We start from the raw sequence: 15,812 nt of genomic DNA, 5'->3' as shown, positions 1-15,812 counted from the left end.
AAGAGCATCATTGTTTAGTTCTTCATACTTCACAACAAAACAATGGAGGACTATCACTAGGGACGCTCCAAAAATGTATGGAAAAGCCTCCGGGCTTGATTTGTAAACTTGTATTCATATTAGCAATAAGATTGATTACTACGTCATCTCTGTGCTTTATAAACTTATATGGTATATTCATGATTCCGATCATATAAATGAAGCACCGATTCCGATTGTACAAATGGTGTATCTATGATCCCAATCATATACACACAATAGCAATGCATATTATATAAGATAGATTTATAATGTCGGATATATACACATGGTATAAGATTCCGATTAGTGACATTTGCAGATTAACAATGACGGAATTCGACATGTAAGTTTTGTTGCAAGATCTTATATTCTAGTCTTAGTATTTCAAACTAAGATTTCTTATTTGTGTGGAAATCCGCTAACCAAAACTAAGATTTCTTGTTTGTGTGGAAATCTACTAACTAAGATTTCTTGTTTGTGTGGAAATCCATTAATTATTGAGATTTCTTGTTAACGAAGAAATATATCAATTAGGATTTCTTGTTTATGTGTCATCTTTGAATAGTACCTCTCAATTACCTGTTTAGATAACTTCATAATCCGATTAGTCATTTGAGTTACTGGAGAAACTATAGCAAACTTCCCGAGAAGGCAACATCAAAATTACAAGTCTACTTACAAGAATTCTGATGTTAAAATTCTTAATTGGATTGATCATGTTGACACCCAATTTTGTCCCGCCTTCCATAAATATCTATTTACATTTATAGTATTTTTGGCAATTTAAGAGATGATTATTTATATTTTTACTATAATTAAGCCTTACTAAGAGGATTTAATTATCCAAACATTTAATCACGGGAGAAGATTATCTTCCATTTTTATTTAGGGAGACATCTATTATCACTATTATTATTATTATTATTATTATTATTATTATTATTATTATTATTATTATTATTATTATTATTGCTATTATTATTACTACCGTTATTATTATTCGCATTTTTATCATTTCCAATTTTTTTTACCATCTTATGCACACTCATCGCAATTATCTTCGCATAATTAAATAACGACATTTATTTACTATTGACTTTTAAAATATTATTACATGGCTTACAAGGCAATATAATTTTATTTTTATCGAGCACTAACAAATACATATTTTCGTGTTTTTCGCACACGAGGTCATTTATGCAAATTTAGAAGCCCAAAATAGCACAAGAAGAATATATTTTAGCTCATCCACCCCAACCAACTTATAATTATTTTCGGACCGGATTCAAACCTCGAAATGTTTTCAATTCATTAACCCATTTCAAATTGACCACTTTTCTTTTAGTCCGATATCGACCCGATCTTTTTTCAAATGAACCACTAGGGTTCCTGCTTTTAGTTAGATCAATCACCCTCCCCTTCTCTCTCTCTCTCTCTCTCTCTTCAAATCATCTCTCTCTCTCCACGCTCTCTCTCTCTCTCTCTTTAGCTTTGATCACGACAAAAACGGAAATCACGACTTTTCATCTTCCCCGGAGTCTTTGCTTGGCCAAATTCGGAACGAATTTAATGCCTTGTCCAGGTTCAACCACGAAAGAGGTTAAGGTTTTGTTCTCTTCTTCTGTCTTTTCTGTTCAAATCGGACAAGATCTTAATGGATTTTCGTCCATTTGTGTCAGCTCTTTTATTTTCGAGTCTAAGGTTTTAATAGGTTTTGTCCATTTTCCTTTCTTTTTCTGATCGGATGGTTGAGATTATCTGCAAAAATCCGAACGTTGTTGACCAAGAATCCCGCCCAAAAATTCGAATCTTAGAGAAAACCCTAGTTGATTCATATAAATATTGGTCCCGGGGTTCGTTTTGAAGGGAGTTTTGGGGAAAAAAAAAAAAGGAAAGAATCCCCAAAATTTAAGAGCTTCTCTCAGCCGCGGAAATTCCCAAAAAAAATTAGAAGTTCTCTTTAACCACCTTGGATCCTTGAAAACATTAGTTTTTGGAGTCACTTAAATTCCCTAAAATATTAGTTTGAGTAGCCGTAGCATTGTCGATATCGAGTCAAAAAATCTAAATCGTTTTTTCTTGTTTTCGCCCTTTGATCTCTGTTTGGATTCGAGTTTTATACTAATTCGGGATTTGCGGTGTTCGAGGTATATCGGAAATACGAGCCTTCCCTTTCGGTTTCACGCACCCGGAAGTCGGACACATCTCTTCTCTTATGTATTTATCGGTAAATTAAATGATTTCTGTTATCTTATGTGTTTTATATGTTTATATGCTTATTAGTTAGCTGATAGATTAGTCTAATAATTATTAGTGGTGATAGATGTTGTGTTGGTTTCTGCTTGGATTAGGCTTGTGAAGTTGCATGTATGCCCAGGGTACAAATTAGTTGGTTAGTTTAGCCTTGGTGTGGGTTAGCGTACAAGTTAGTTCTGTTTCAGTTTATCCACCTATGTTGGCATGCAACAGTTGGTTTCAAGTTGGCGAATCAGATTTAGACTAATGACAATTCTTTTGCGATAGGTTAGTATGTGTCAGTTGGCTATGTATGTTCGTGTGAAATCTAAATGTCCTCATGTGGTTTATTTGCTACTAGCTTAATTCATAATGGTCATTCGTTTAATCCGAATCAGTAGATCTTGGTCTATATTTATCCAGTTTTGTTACACTAGAGTTGTAGTTCTGCTTCTGCTTAATTTGGTTTATTTCTGTTATATTAGTGTTGAAGTTCTGTTTCTGCTTAGTTCGGTTTAGTTCTGTTATATTAGTGTTGTGAATCTGTTTGAATCTTTAGCTGTTAAGATGGTATAGTTTGAAAGGATGAACTTGTTGTCTAAAACTCATTATCATTTTAGCAGGATTTAGTGCAGATAATCAGCTTCCTTTTGAGTTTTGACATGTCTGCAAATATTAGAATTCGGTTATCCCTTCCCCCTATTTGAATATTTGAATTAATGAATTAGGTTTATGTAAGGGAAAACACCTACTGCCTTGATTAAATATTCACTGCATTGGACATTGTCCAAATGACTCGATGAGTTTGTTGTTATGGTTGGTGTTCATATTAGTACACACAGTGTTTCACTTGAAATATAGCGTGAAATCCCTTTCATTCTTATCATTTTTTTTTATGTTTGTTGTTTGTTTAGTCTAGATTTTGCTGGCTTAATTATATGTTAATTAGTTTAATCTGCAGCATCTGATTTTTCAGCATTAGTAGCTTAAACTTGTTACTTGCTTACAGATTAATTAGCTTAACAGTTTAGAGTATAGCTTTTTTTTTGGTTCCATATCATTAGTATTAATTCATGATTGCGGCTTATGTGTGCGTTGTCTTATTTGACAATTAAATCTAAAATGAGCTATGTATTTTGTTTCTAAAAGGTTATATTCCGTTTTACGGATATGCATATACTTCAAATTTATATATATAGAATGTACGATTGCCGATTCGTTAGTTTCTATTTCATATGTTTAATATAATTCATTGACGCATACTAATCCTTTTCTTTCATTTTTTTTAATGACGAACTCGCATACGAGTCCATTTTATGGATTCGTTCCTTCCCGCATTTGTTGGGCTAAAAGCCCAACATAACATTCTTCGAGTCATTTCCTATCAGGTCCGATGTTAAAAACAAAATCGAAAAAAAATTAATTGGGCCCAATTTTCATATATAATTAAAATCATTCAATTGAAAAATTTAGTTTTATTTACATCTCTACTTTGTTTTGCTTATGCATTTAATTTGTATTGCTTGGCTAACCCTTTATCTTGTTTTATTAGCTTAGATAAATTTTAGTAAATTAGTAGGACTTAGTCTTAGTAATGGTAGGAAACAACAATAATTCCTATAGGTTGCTTTTCATTTTGTCAAGACTAGTTATAACATTTAATATTTATTCATATTCATTTAGGATAATTAATTTGCAAATAGTGAGGATATACTTTCACCCATAATAATGGAATCATATTTTTCAGATACTTTAAGATTTCAAAATGCTATTAATATATAAATATATATTCAAGAACTTTGCAAATAATTTCCTTTTTCTATCATAACTAAACGCATTTAGCCGAAAAACTAAATAATGTTTGAGGAAAGAAACTCATCACCCCATTGCATTTTACTTAATAAGTCTATGATTTTTCTACATCTTTTACTATGTTCCTATAATATAATTTTATATTCAATTTTTTTTAAACTAGGAAGTCTTCTTCGAAAATGTTTCTATTTATATGTAAGAACGAAAGGAAGCCATTGCATTTTGTAAACTTTAATAGAGATTATTAATCAAGACTCAGCAATATTTATAATTTTATTCTTTAACAAATAGTATTTGAAAAGGTCCTTTTATCAAGATTATTATATAGTATCTAAAAATCATTTTCCCAGCCTTAAGCAATATTTATGAGTGTTATTTAAATAGCATCATTCTCCAAAACTTTCTCATCGACCACCCCGTCTTATTTTGAAATAACATTTAAAAATTCTCTTTTATGCAAAGGTTATATTCTTCTGTCTCTTTTAAGCAACATTCTTATATTTCCCCTCAAATGCCTCACTTTTTTTTGAACATTTCTCAACCCTTTTGAAATTTAAAGCACCTTATTTAGCATTAGTTAATCAACCTAAGTTTGACCGGTAAATCGTAGTTAGCGGATCTCTCAGATCGATGCCTAACCCTTCCCTTTAGGATAATCTAGAACCCTTACCTAGAATTGAAAATTTCTCCATTAAATCGGAGGTCTAGTTAGGTTTACCTTAGTTAATAAAATAGGTGTCCTAATTCACCATTAAATTAATTAGGTGGCGACTCCTTAAAATAAAGTGTCAAAATAGGAATCTCCAATTTGTTGTAAAATTTAACCCGGTTAAAACGGGGATGAAAACAAAATATGGAAAGGTTTTAATTGAAGAAATCTTCCAAGAGATTGTTGATCATGAAGGCAAAACATGAATGAAAGAAATTTTATTCATAAAAAACAAAGCCTTACAGGAGAAAGATATAAAGTACAAACATTTAAACAGGAGGAGAAGAAACGTTTTAAAAGGAAGGCTGTAGACATCTTTGGCAATTTGGACTCTGTTCTAGTTCGCTTTTAGCGGAAACAACCCCGGCATTGGGATCAACATTTGGATCCTCCTGACCGCATCATCGTGTATGTTAGCCATCTCTGGTCATATCCCTTTTCATCTGAATGCCAACATCATCTTCTTCTTGAAGTTTCTATCCTCCTCCGCTAAATATGGTTCATCTTCGGCATTATATCGTAGGATCTCATTAGTTTCTTTCAAATGTGCTTGCGAAAAAACTACGAGTTGGTCAAAAGAAAATCAGGATTGAAAGTCTTCAAAAAATTCATATCGAGCTTTGATAAGCTATTGAGAATTTTTTGTGTTTGAACCTCAAAGCCCAGAGTAAAATCTTTAATCCTTTGTTTGTATTTGTCTTTCATGTTGGTAAACCTGTTCTATTTTTTGAGAAGTCACGCAATTCCTTAGCACGATTCAAACCTCAGAAAACTTTTTATGACTCTCCTCCAACATGACACTTTTCTTTTTGAGTTCACGATATTTATCCGTGAGATCTTTTTGGAGAGCTTGAATCTCGTGTTTGCTTTTAGTTAGATCAATCAAATCCTAGGCAAGATCTCCGAAGTCCTTAACATTCTTCAATTTCAAATCATTGAACTCCGATTCAAGCTTGTTGAATTTAGCATGTTGATCCCATAATTTATTTTGGAAAATCAACTTTTAATTGATTCAACTCCACTAGCTTTTGCTTTTGGGCCGAAAATCTTCTCTGCTACAATTATCTTTTTTTTCAAGATCAGTAGCTTGAATTTGTGATCCGACTAAATTTTGCTTCTCTATTTTCATCCAGATGCGTCACAATTTCGGATTTTGCTCTATCCATCTCTTCAAAAAAAGAAGTCTATTCCGACTTTAAGATCTTAACTTTAAAGTGAGTACATTGATTGTTTTGTGATAGTTTCTAATAAGTTTGGCCTCATGTGTCAACTCTCTAGACTCCTTTGATAAATATATTTGAGCCTATATCAAAATTAATGGAGGTCAGAATATACAATGAAAGAAAATTAAAAAAAAAAAAAAAACTGGTTTTCGTGTGTACATCTGCCGAATAATGAGCCCGAGGGCAACCATGTCCATTTGGTAAGTGGACATATCTTTCAAAGTCATATTCTTCTTAAGACCAACATAATTATGAGCAAAGCGGCTCATCATGTGAAGGTTGGCCAAACGGTTATCTTCATTCGATAACTCAAATAAACGACTACGATTAATGGTGATTCAAAAAAACTTCGTTTTGATTCTTAGTTTCAAGATCATCCGTTTGCGTAAAAAGCTACTGTGCTCGAGGATCAACCCCGTGCAAAATGTGTCCTTTTCCAAAAGAAAAAATTTCCCTTTGTTGGCTTCGGTGAAGTGGAATCTACTTGATGCACCATTTAACAAAAAATCAGCATATAAAATAGGGTATTTGTTCCTTGTCTTTGAAAAGGGGAAGCGGAGGTACCAGTAGAGAGTTTGATTAGTTGCTCAATGGTTAAGTGATTCAATACTTGTTTATTCTTAGTTCTCCAGATGACATTCATGAAAGCATGTATTCAGGAGCTTCAATGTTCTTTTATTGCTTTCACCTAACCACTAGATGACTAATCTGTTATCATTGATCACTTTTAACAAAAAATCTTGGTCGTGGATTATTTTATCGGTGATACTGGGCTTAGTTTTGTTCGCAATTCACCTACACTTTGGCTATCATGTTTCACTCTTAATATCTCTATTTCCTTCAGGAGATTTAGTTACTAAATAAAACAATCTCTTACTATTGCTTTCTGCTTTGAATTTTCCTTTTTTCTAATCTGATCTGGAATCTTCTTAAATTCAAGAATTTGTTCAATTTTTGGCATCTTAAATCACTTTCATCCTCACTGTCTTCTCATCTTGGAACAACATCTAATGCATTTAAGCAAGAAAAAAAAACTCATCTTTTCTTATAGTTGCAAAGTTGCTGGTGTACCTCTTGGGTCTATTGGAGCCCCTTAAAATCATTATGTTCCTCTATTTTGAGCTTAAGATGATCTTATTTTTAATTTTTGGAACACTTTCAAAATTTGCATATAAAAGGGTTAACTTCTTAAGTATACACTTAAGAGAGTTAAAAAGAAAATGGATGTAGATATTTGATAAACTCTTTCACCGTAACAAAGCAATACAATTTTTGCATCCTCTACCATTAAGATGATCTACTTATGCTTCTTGAGTTCTTTCTTTCAAAAAAGTGATATTAAGATCCGCTCACTTCTTGCAGTGTTTTGTTTTAATTTGCTCATTACAAAGTGTGTGTGTGAGAGAGAGAGATATTTATGTAAACCAGTAATAAGATGATATTTTAGACATATTTCCCTTTGATGAAGTTTACTGGATATTTTTAAGACTAGTCAAACTATATGTGGTTTTCTTGATTAGTTAGTTTTCATCGTTTCTCTAGTTTGCTCCAATCCTTTTCATCTTTTTCTCTTAATAAGTTTTTGGAGTTATGGCAACTTTAAATTGAAATTGTAGGTTATTCGAAATACCTTTCGCGTCAAGCATCCACATCCCTTTCTAACATTTTATATCTGTATTATTATACGTTATGCACCCTTTGTAACATTCTATGGGTTTGTATTTGTTTTTATTTCTTGTTTGCTTGTGAACTCGTGAATGGCCGAGCTTTGTCATTGGCCACTTTTCCTTAGATATAAATCTTGATTTAAGGATAGCATAGGATAAAGAAGTGACAAACGTCCCTTTAACTTTGCGTATTTCACAGGTTGCAAACATTTTCTAACTAATAGATAAGGCTGATTTTTTCTTTTCTTTTTCTCTTCTTTAAAGTTAATTAACGTTCTTTTTTTAAATCCATTTTAACAAAAATGAGTGATTTAAATAGGGGTTTCTAAAGGATAAGATGCGTATTTTATGGGTAATCATTTTCTATTTTATGCTAACATATTGAACATGTTAGATTCATTAAATTTAAATGAGGAAATTATATTAGGGCCCGAGTATAGTAGCTCAAGCTATTTTACGAAAGCTATAAGATAAATATCCCATTTTATATACACTCATACATATATATACTATTTTATTTTCAGTAATTCCTTTAATCGTCTTTTCATCATGCGTATATGTATATATTATTTCCATATAACAAAAAATAGCTATTTTTGAACAATTATATGCCATTTGTCATAGGATATAAATATCGTACATATACATTATTTTTTCTAAAAAATATGCATTTCTAATCCTCTCGTTTTATACTATTGTATACAAAATACATCATGAATATATACATATATATGTTTACATCTCATGTATACTAACTACTGCCTCTACAATAATCATACACATGTACCATTTTCAGATACGTATACTATCTAATTCTTTTACATATCACATATACAAATTATTTTCTTATAAAAAATATACCCCTCTTTATTCTATATTATACATACTATTCTTATATAAAATAAATGTCATACACATTTTCCTCATGCATACATTAGCATTAACTACTTCCTTTATAAATACACATTTACTCACACAGTTATAATTAATTTTAAAACCTCTCTTCTTTTTTTTTTTTTAGACAATTCATTTTTTAGAGAGCGGTTTCTTTTCCGCACTATTTAATTTAAAAATAGGCAATAGTAAAGAAAAAGAAGTAATTAAATAATCCCCCTCTAGTGTTAATTAAACTAAGTTTAAAGGCATCAAATAGGCTGCGAGGGATGTTAACACCTTCCCCTCGGGGTAAATAAAACCACCTAGAATCTCTCACGAGGTTTCAAGGACTAAAAATGAAGTTTACATTTTTACGAATGGTTTCCTAATATTTTCCTAAAATTAGGTGGCGACTCTGAAAATTTGCAAAACCAGAGGAAACATAGTCATAAGTTGTGAACTAGTTTTAATCCGTTAAAAATAGGGCATGACAATAAGAATCCATGATTGATTCATGAAATGTTCAAGAACACATTCTAGACATGAAAAATCTACTTTTTCTATAAAGGGGGTATATGGGTAGAATTAGATTAAAGCTCTAATATTTCTCATCTAAAACAATTGTAGTGTGATTATTGAATCTTGGAAAGTACGTTTGAGCGGGATTTGAGGTATGTCTAGATTTTCAAAAATCTTTCTTGAAGTATGTTTATATTTCAAAAATCGTCTTTTCAAGTATGTCTACTTTTGAAGTACGTTTATATTGTGAAAGCATGATTTGTATTTGAGAATCCTTCCTTGATTGTTTGTATAAGCTATAACTCTAATTTGGTGGAAGTTCTTTTGGAATTAAAGATGGTTTCTTTTAGACAAGGTCATGCGTGTGTAGGGTCAAGCCCGCATCGAACCTTATACGAACTATACTACTTTGTGAAACTCGTTTTTCCCATTATTGGATGATTGAACTCTGTGAAACTCATTTTTCCCATTATTGGATGATTGAACTCATTTTTCTAAAGGTTGGACCTTAAACTTATTTCTTGTTGAATGGATTTCTTGAACTTGAAAATTGAATAAAATATTTGAATAAGATTCTAAATCGATTATAACTTGAAATGCCTCTATTTTGAGATGATGACTTGAGGAGTGAGATTTGGCTCTAAACCAAAATTGATAATTCGGTAATATGCTATGATTTGTATTTTGTTTGTGTTTGGGCTTTGTATAGGGCAAGGCGTGTTAGTCCAGAGGACGATTAGCCGTTATGGATCCTAACGTATCGATACGAGTATTGCTGTGTCAGTCCAGAGGACGATTGACCTCCGTTGCTTCCTAGACCGGATTATCTATGGTTGTGCTAGTCCAGAGGACGATTAGCCTCCGTATCTTCCTAGACCGGAGTATCTATGGCTGTGCTAGTCCAGAGGACGATTAGCCTCCGTCGCTTCCTAGCCCGGAGTATCTATTGTTGTGCTAGTCCAGAGGACGATTAGCCTCCGTGGTTTCCTAACCCGGAGTATCGATTGATTGATCAGCCTGTGAGTGGCTTGTTTCGTACTTTGATTAGCCTGTGAGTGGCTTGTTTCGTATCTTGTTGCCTGTGAGTGGCTTGCGGTGATAGTGAATTCGTAAGTGAAATACTTGAGTACTGGTAAATGGTAAGGAGTTAAGTTAATGTGTCCTTCGTTGTTGGATTCCGTGATGACTCTTCAATGTATACGACTTACTTTATTCCTGGGTTTGGGCTTTTATTTTCATTGATATCATTTTATTGATTTTATTCATCATATCTTGTTTTGTTAACTATTGCCCCTTAGACACTCGCTGAGTACCCAGTACTCAGGCATACCATTGTTGTTTTTTATGGTATGTTAGGTATCATTGAGGAGCAGGTTCGTGATACGCCTATGACTTAAGAGAACTTGCTGCATTTGAGACTATTTGGTGAGCCCACATGATTGTTCGTGAGGCACCATTCTATCTTTACAATTTTTTCGTATTTTAGTTTCGGGCTACGTCCCGATGTTTTTAGACACTCTTTATTATCTTAGAAGCTCCATAGATAGTATACATTCTTGTGGGTAGTTGTCGAGTTGTTTAACTCTTGGGCACGTGACACGTTTGATTTAGTTTTATAATATTAAACACTTCCGCTAATTTAATACATATCTCATGATTCGTTTGAATTTATTTTGTAAACTGTTGGAGGTGATTATTGAACCTGGCGGGTTCACACACACACATTATTGCATCTTTTAGGTTCTTAGGATGTTGTTAATGACATCGGATGCCGGTCACGTCTAGGGTGGGTTTTGGGGCGTGACACCCTCATATTTGAAGGTTTAACCAAGCTAGGGTTGAAAGCTGTTAAACAAAGAAGAAGGGTGAGACGAAAAGAGCGAATAAAAAAGGAATGAAGCAAATTAAGAAAAATTATAGCACCTCTCGGGTTCCACTTCTCCGAAAAGATACTAACATCACTGCTCACCAATTGAGCAGTAGGGATAAATACAAATTCATCAAACCAATGCCGATCATGGCCATCTTCAGGATCGTCAAACAATTTACTAGATCCCCGAACTCTAAACATAATCATAGAGCCTCGGATAAAACAGATCGAGTTTAGATACAGAATATGATCAAGGGTAATATTTACTCCGGCAAGATGAGAAACATGCTCAAGTAGTTGGAACAATCGCCAAACTCTGGGAGTAATTTGTGCCACACAAATTTTCAAACGGTGGCAAAATTCACCTATCAATAGCGAAAGAGGCAAGGTAAAGCCGATAGTAAAAGGATAGATGTACACCGCAGAGAATCCGGGAAGATGAGTAGTCGCGAACATACCCTCTCCAGGAACTACGATGTCGAGATCACAATCAACCCCGTGGCACTTTTCGCGAATGGATTCAAGAGAATTCTCGGTGACACGAGAAGAAATCAAAGAAACTAAGGCCATCCTTTCCTCGTCTAATTCCGAAATATCACATCATCACCTTTCGGAAGAGAAATCTTCAAATCAGTAGTATGAGAAGGATTCTTAGGGATCACGTTATCAATAGAAGGAAGAATAACCATGTCACTCATCACCAACATCAAAAGTTGGTGAAGATGAGGGCTCAGGAAAACGGCGACGACGACAATAGCGTCGCCCATAAATTTTTTAGGAGGCGGTCTGTTCTTAGGTTTTTCAACGACGCCCATATTGGGAGGAAATGCATCAACAATGGCGGTCTTTTCTGGTGAAATATTTTGTGGGGATGAAGGAGAAGAAGAAGAAGAAGAAGAAGAAGAAGAAGAAGTAAGAAGATTCAAAATTGAGAAATTGAATCGAAAATTGGAAGTGGAAAATGAGAGGGAAAATTTGCTTTTATAGAGGAATCATCATTACCTTGGAAACGACGAAAAAAATGAAGGGCATGGTAATGGCCACGTGTACCACGTCTGACTTCGTCATTAAAGCAAGTCTTTTTAACTTCCTCCGTTACACCACGTAATCATCACGATTAGTGGCCCACGATCTAACATCGGTTACTGCGCTTTATATTCCACGGTGAAACGGTTCGAATATCTGACCAAAGAAAGATTGATCCAAATCGGCAAGACAATTTCTCGAGAACATCCTTGTGATGAACTTGAAAAATTGAGGGACTATTTGTATGGTAACAATATAAATTGCAAAAATAAGTCTAGTAAATTACAAAAAGGTTAACGGAGATGCCGGCAAAACGATAACAGTGTAACGCCGATAAACGGCATTAGTGTAATGCCGTGACGAGGAGAAGTCAAGCCAGAAGATTCTGACGATACATGGAAAGAAGGAATAAATGCTAATTATTACCCAAAACGGACAACGGGAATCGAGGCATTTACTACCCCACATTAATTGTACACTTAATGACGGCCATTACGCCCTAACGGGAAGACTCACACAATAGCCTATAAATGCCAAATCAATTGTATTGTATTGGCATCGAACACTCACTAAGAAATACACTACTTTTATTCTTGCTCACTGTTCTTAATGATATTATCATAATATTGTATTCCCAGAAGATCATTTCTAAGGAAGATTTGACTACGTGTCATCGCAAAGCAGCATACGTTTCTTTTATTTCTTGTTTAGTTTATATATTCAATCTATTTCATATAATTTAGATTGTACAAATCAAATCATCTTTATCAAATTATTACCAACTGTGGTTAACCTTATTTAACTTTCAATATAAATTCAACTATTTGGGCGATATACGATTTTTGACCCAAACAACTACTTTTCCAAAATTATATGAATATGAAATAATAGCAAATAGCTACAAATGAAGGATAAGACTACTACCCAGAGGCAAATTTATGTACAAAAGTTGGGTCGCATGAACCCATGGTCACTCGACTAAACTCGATATATTATGTGTATAGTTCTGAAAATATATCTAATATTCACTGAAGGAACACATGATCAAACCAGTTGAGTGGAGCACTAGTTAGGGGCTGAGTTTAATTCCTCAAGTCGGGGGATTGAACCCGACTTGATGCATTTTTTTTTTCTAAAACAACCTTTTAACTTTTCCTTTTTATATTATTTCTAAACCCTTTTACTTCTTTAGATCTAATTACCCAAAAGGCAAAAATGTTTCCTTTTTTGTATTACATCTAATTACTTTTTTTTTCTTTATTTCTAATTGCCCAAGTCCTATGCAAATAACTATGCATCTCTTTAATGCCATTGTGTTTATTAAACAACTTCATAAAAATAATGTAATTTATTATATTTTGCTCGCCAAGTTGATGTCACTATAAACTTTTATAGGAGTATCTTATCTAACTCATCCTCTTAAAATTCTTGATTCGCCTTTGCTACTACCAAATATTTAAAAAAAATTTGTTTCAAAGCTATACGTTTGTATTAATCTGGAAAAGATTTTTGGAAACTTCTGGAGAAGATTTTGTTTTTTCTTCTCGAGTGAGATTTACATATTATAGCAAAAACTGCCTTCTGGTAGCTAGCTTTTGTAAAACGTGGAATTTTAACGTTTAGAATTTAATATACTTTTTTCCTGGTACAACCTTATTCTCCAAAAATTTGGATAATCTATGTGAACGCATGGATGTTACAGAATAATTAAATCGTTAACACTTGGTAGCCAAATGTCCAAAGAAGTATCATAGAAAACCTCTGTAAATAACTATATTCTTTGTCCTCCACTTTATAGTCAAATAGCCCCGTGAATTTGAATGTTTAAATCTAAAATCTTGCAATTAAATGATAAGGATGTTGATAATTTGCTTATTCACTTTCTATACGATCTCATGATTTCATAACTACATCATCATAAATATAAGAAAAAGATTATCTGATTAAATTGAAAAACTTACGAAATGAAACAAAGATTTTATTTTCCTCTATTTCAGTTCATGTAGCACTCTTTTCATATTAATCTGTTCTAGAAAGAAATATATCATACTATATTACGAAACAATTTTACTTTAAACTTCTTTTCATTGTACTCTTAGATAGGCGTGATTTGATTGTGTAATTGAGAAATTAATCCCAACACAAAATCCTGCATTAAATAATACAGTTGATTGGCTGCATAAGAAAAACATAATCAACGCATAATAAGTGTAGCGTTTGGTTGGCAGTAGTAAATAATTAAGTACTCCCTCCGTCTCAAATACTTATTGTCCTTACTAAAAATATATGTCTCAAAATAATTTTCATTTTATTTAATCAAGATAAAATGAAGTAGTTTATTTTCATTTTACTCTTGTATTAATTACATTAATGAACTGATGTTATATGAGTTCACATGCAAAAGGAAATTAGTTGTCTTGCGCTTTTTAAACATTTACTAACACTTGGAAATAACAAGTGCAATAATTGCTTCTATGTCGTGTTTGGGTAAAGTTAAAAAGTATTTTTAAGTACTTGTTTTTAAGCTAAAATAACATAAATAGCCAAAAGTCAAAAGGTAGAATTCTTAACTTATGGCTTATGCTTAAAAGTCACTTAAAACAAGCTCATCCAGAATGGCTCCTAGTCTTTATTCCATTGCATTTTTAATAAAGAGGGTAATTAGTCAAACATAGTTTTATTAATGTTATCTTAAAAGATGTGCAAATCAAAAACACGATAAGCATTTTTAGACGAAGGGATTATTAAGTTATGCGAAAATCTTTGTATTTTTTATACGAAATAGAAAACAACACTTGTACTACTTAACAATGCAAATATCAAATGATTTGAAGATAAAAAAATATTTTTTTTACCACATGACAATTCCTTCATTACTAATCATGACAATTTTTTTATTATTAATCACCGCATAAATGGTACCTATATTATAATTAATTTGCGCATAGCTAGTAAGCGAAACCAAATGAACCCCTTAATGACGAGCTTTAATTTACAAAAATGCATATTTAATATTATAAACTTCAAAAGTCTTTTTTCTTAAATTTAATTTGTGCCTAGTCAGCCACTACTATCATGGCAGTAGTATTAATTTGGAAAATGAGGGAATAATCTTTTCTCTTTCTTTTTTTTTTGGTCTGGCAGGGAATAACATTTACTCAGGGCCGGTTTGGAAAGCCACCTGGTATTTGGAATTGGTGTAATTACTAGGAGTATTCATCTATTAATTCGAAGGGACACTCCCAACTCCCAGCGGAATGTTTTGTTTGAAACAATGAATTCTGCCATTGTACCTCTAACCATAGTGAACATTATTGCTCACCGTCCTCAACAATTGTGACATCTAATCCTCTTTATGGCAACTTTTATGTTCCAACTCCTAAAAACTTGGCTTTACAAATCCATGACCTATAACATGCCTACACATTTGGAGGATGGTTTGATTAATCAATTTCCTTGAAGAAAATAAAATAGTGGAGAAATGTGTAAAATAGAAATGACTCAATGCACCTAAGGTTGTGGCCCAACGATTACAAATCATATCAATTTATCATAGTTAAGTAATTTAATGATGTGCAAATATATACTTTATGAACAAACAAACATTATGCATCTATTGATTTAGTGAAACATCTGATACGGATAATTTTTTACTGCAATTTAATGATTAATGAAGTGAGCGAAAACCTTGAAGATCAGGATTCAAATTCTAATCGAGACACAAAAATACTAGGTGATTTATTTTTATTTGTCTAAATTTAGTCGATAGAGTTACTCGAAGTGGAGGAGCCACTATTCGAATTACAGATTCGCTTGAATGCAATAATTTTGGCTCAAACTTTGTATTTTTATTT

Source organism: Lycium ferocissimum, chromosome 2 (assembly GCF_029784015.1).
Source record: "Lycium ferocissimum isolate CSIRO_LF1 chromosome 2, AGI_CSIRO_Lferr_CH_V1, whole genome shotgun sequence".
Lineage (NCBI taxonomy): Eukaryota > Viridiplantae > Streptophyta > Magnoliopsida > Solanales > Solanaceae > Lycium > Lycium ferocissimum.
This window is presented reverse-complemented; position numbering follows the sequence as displayed.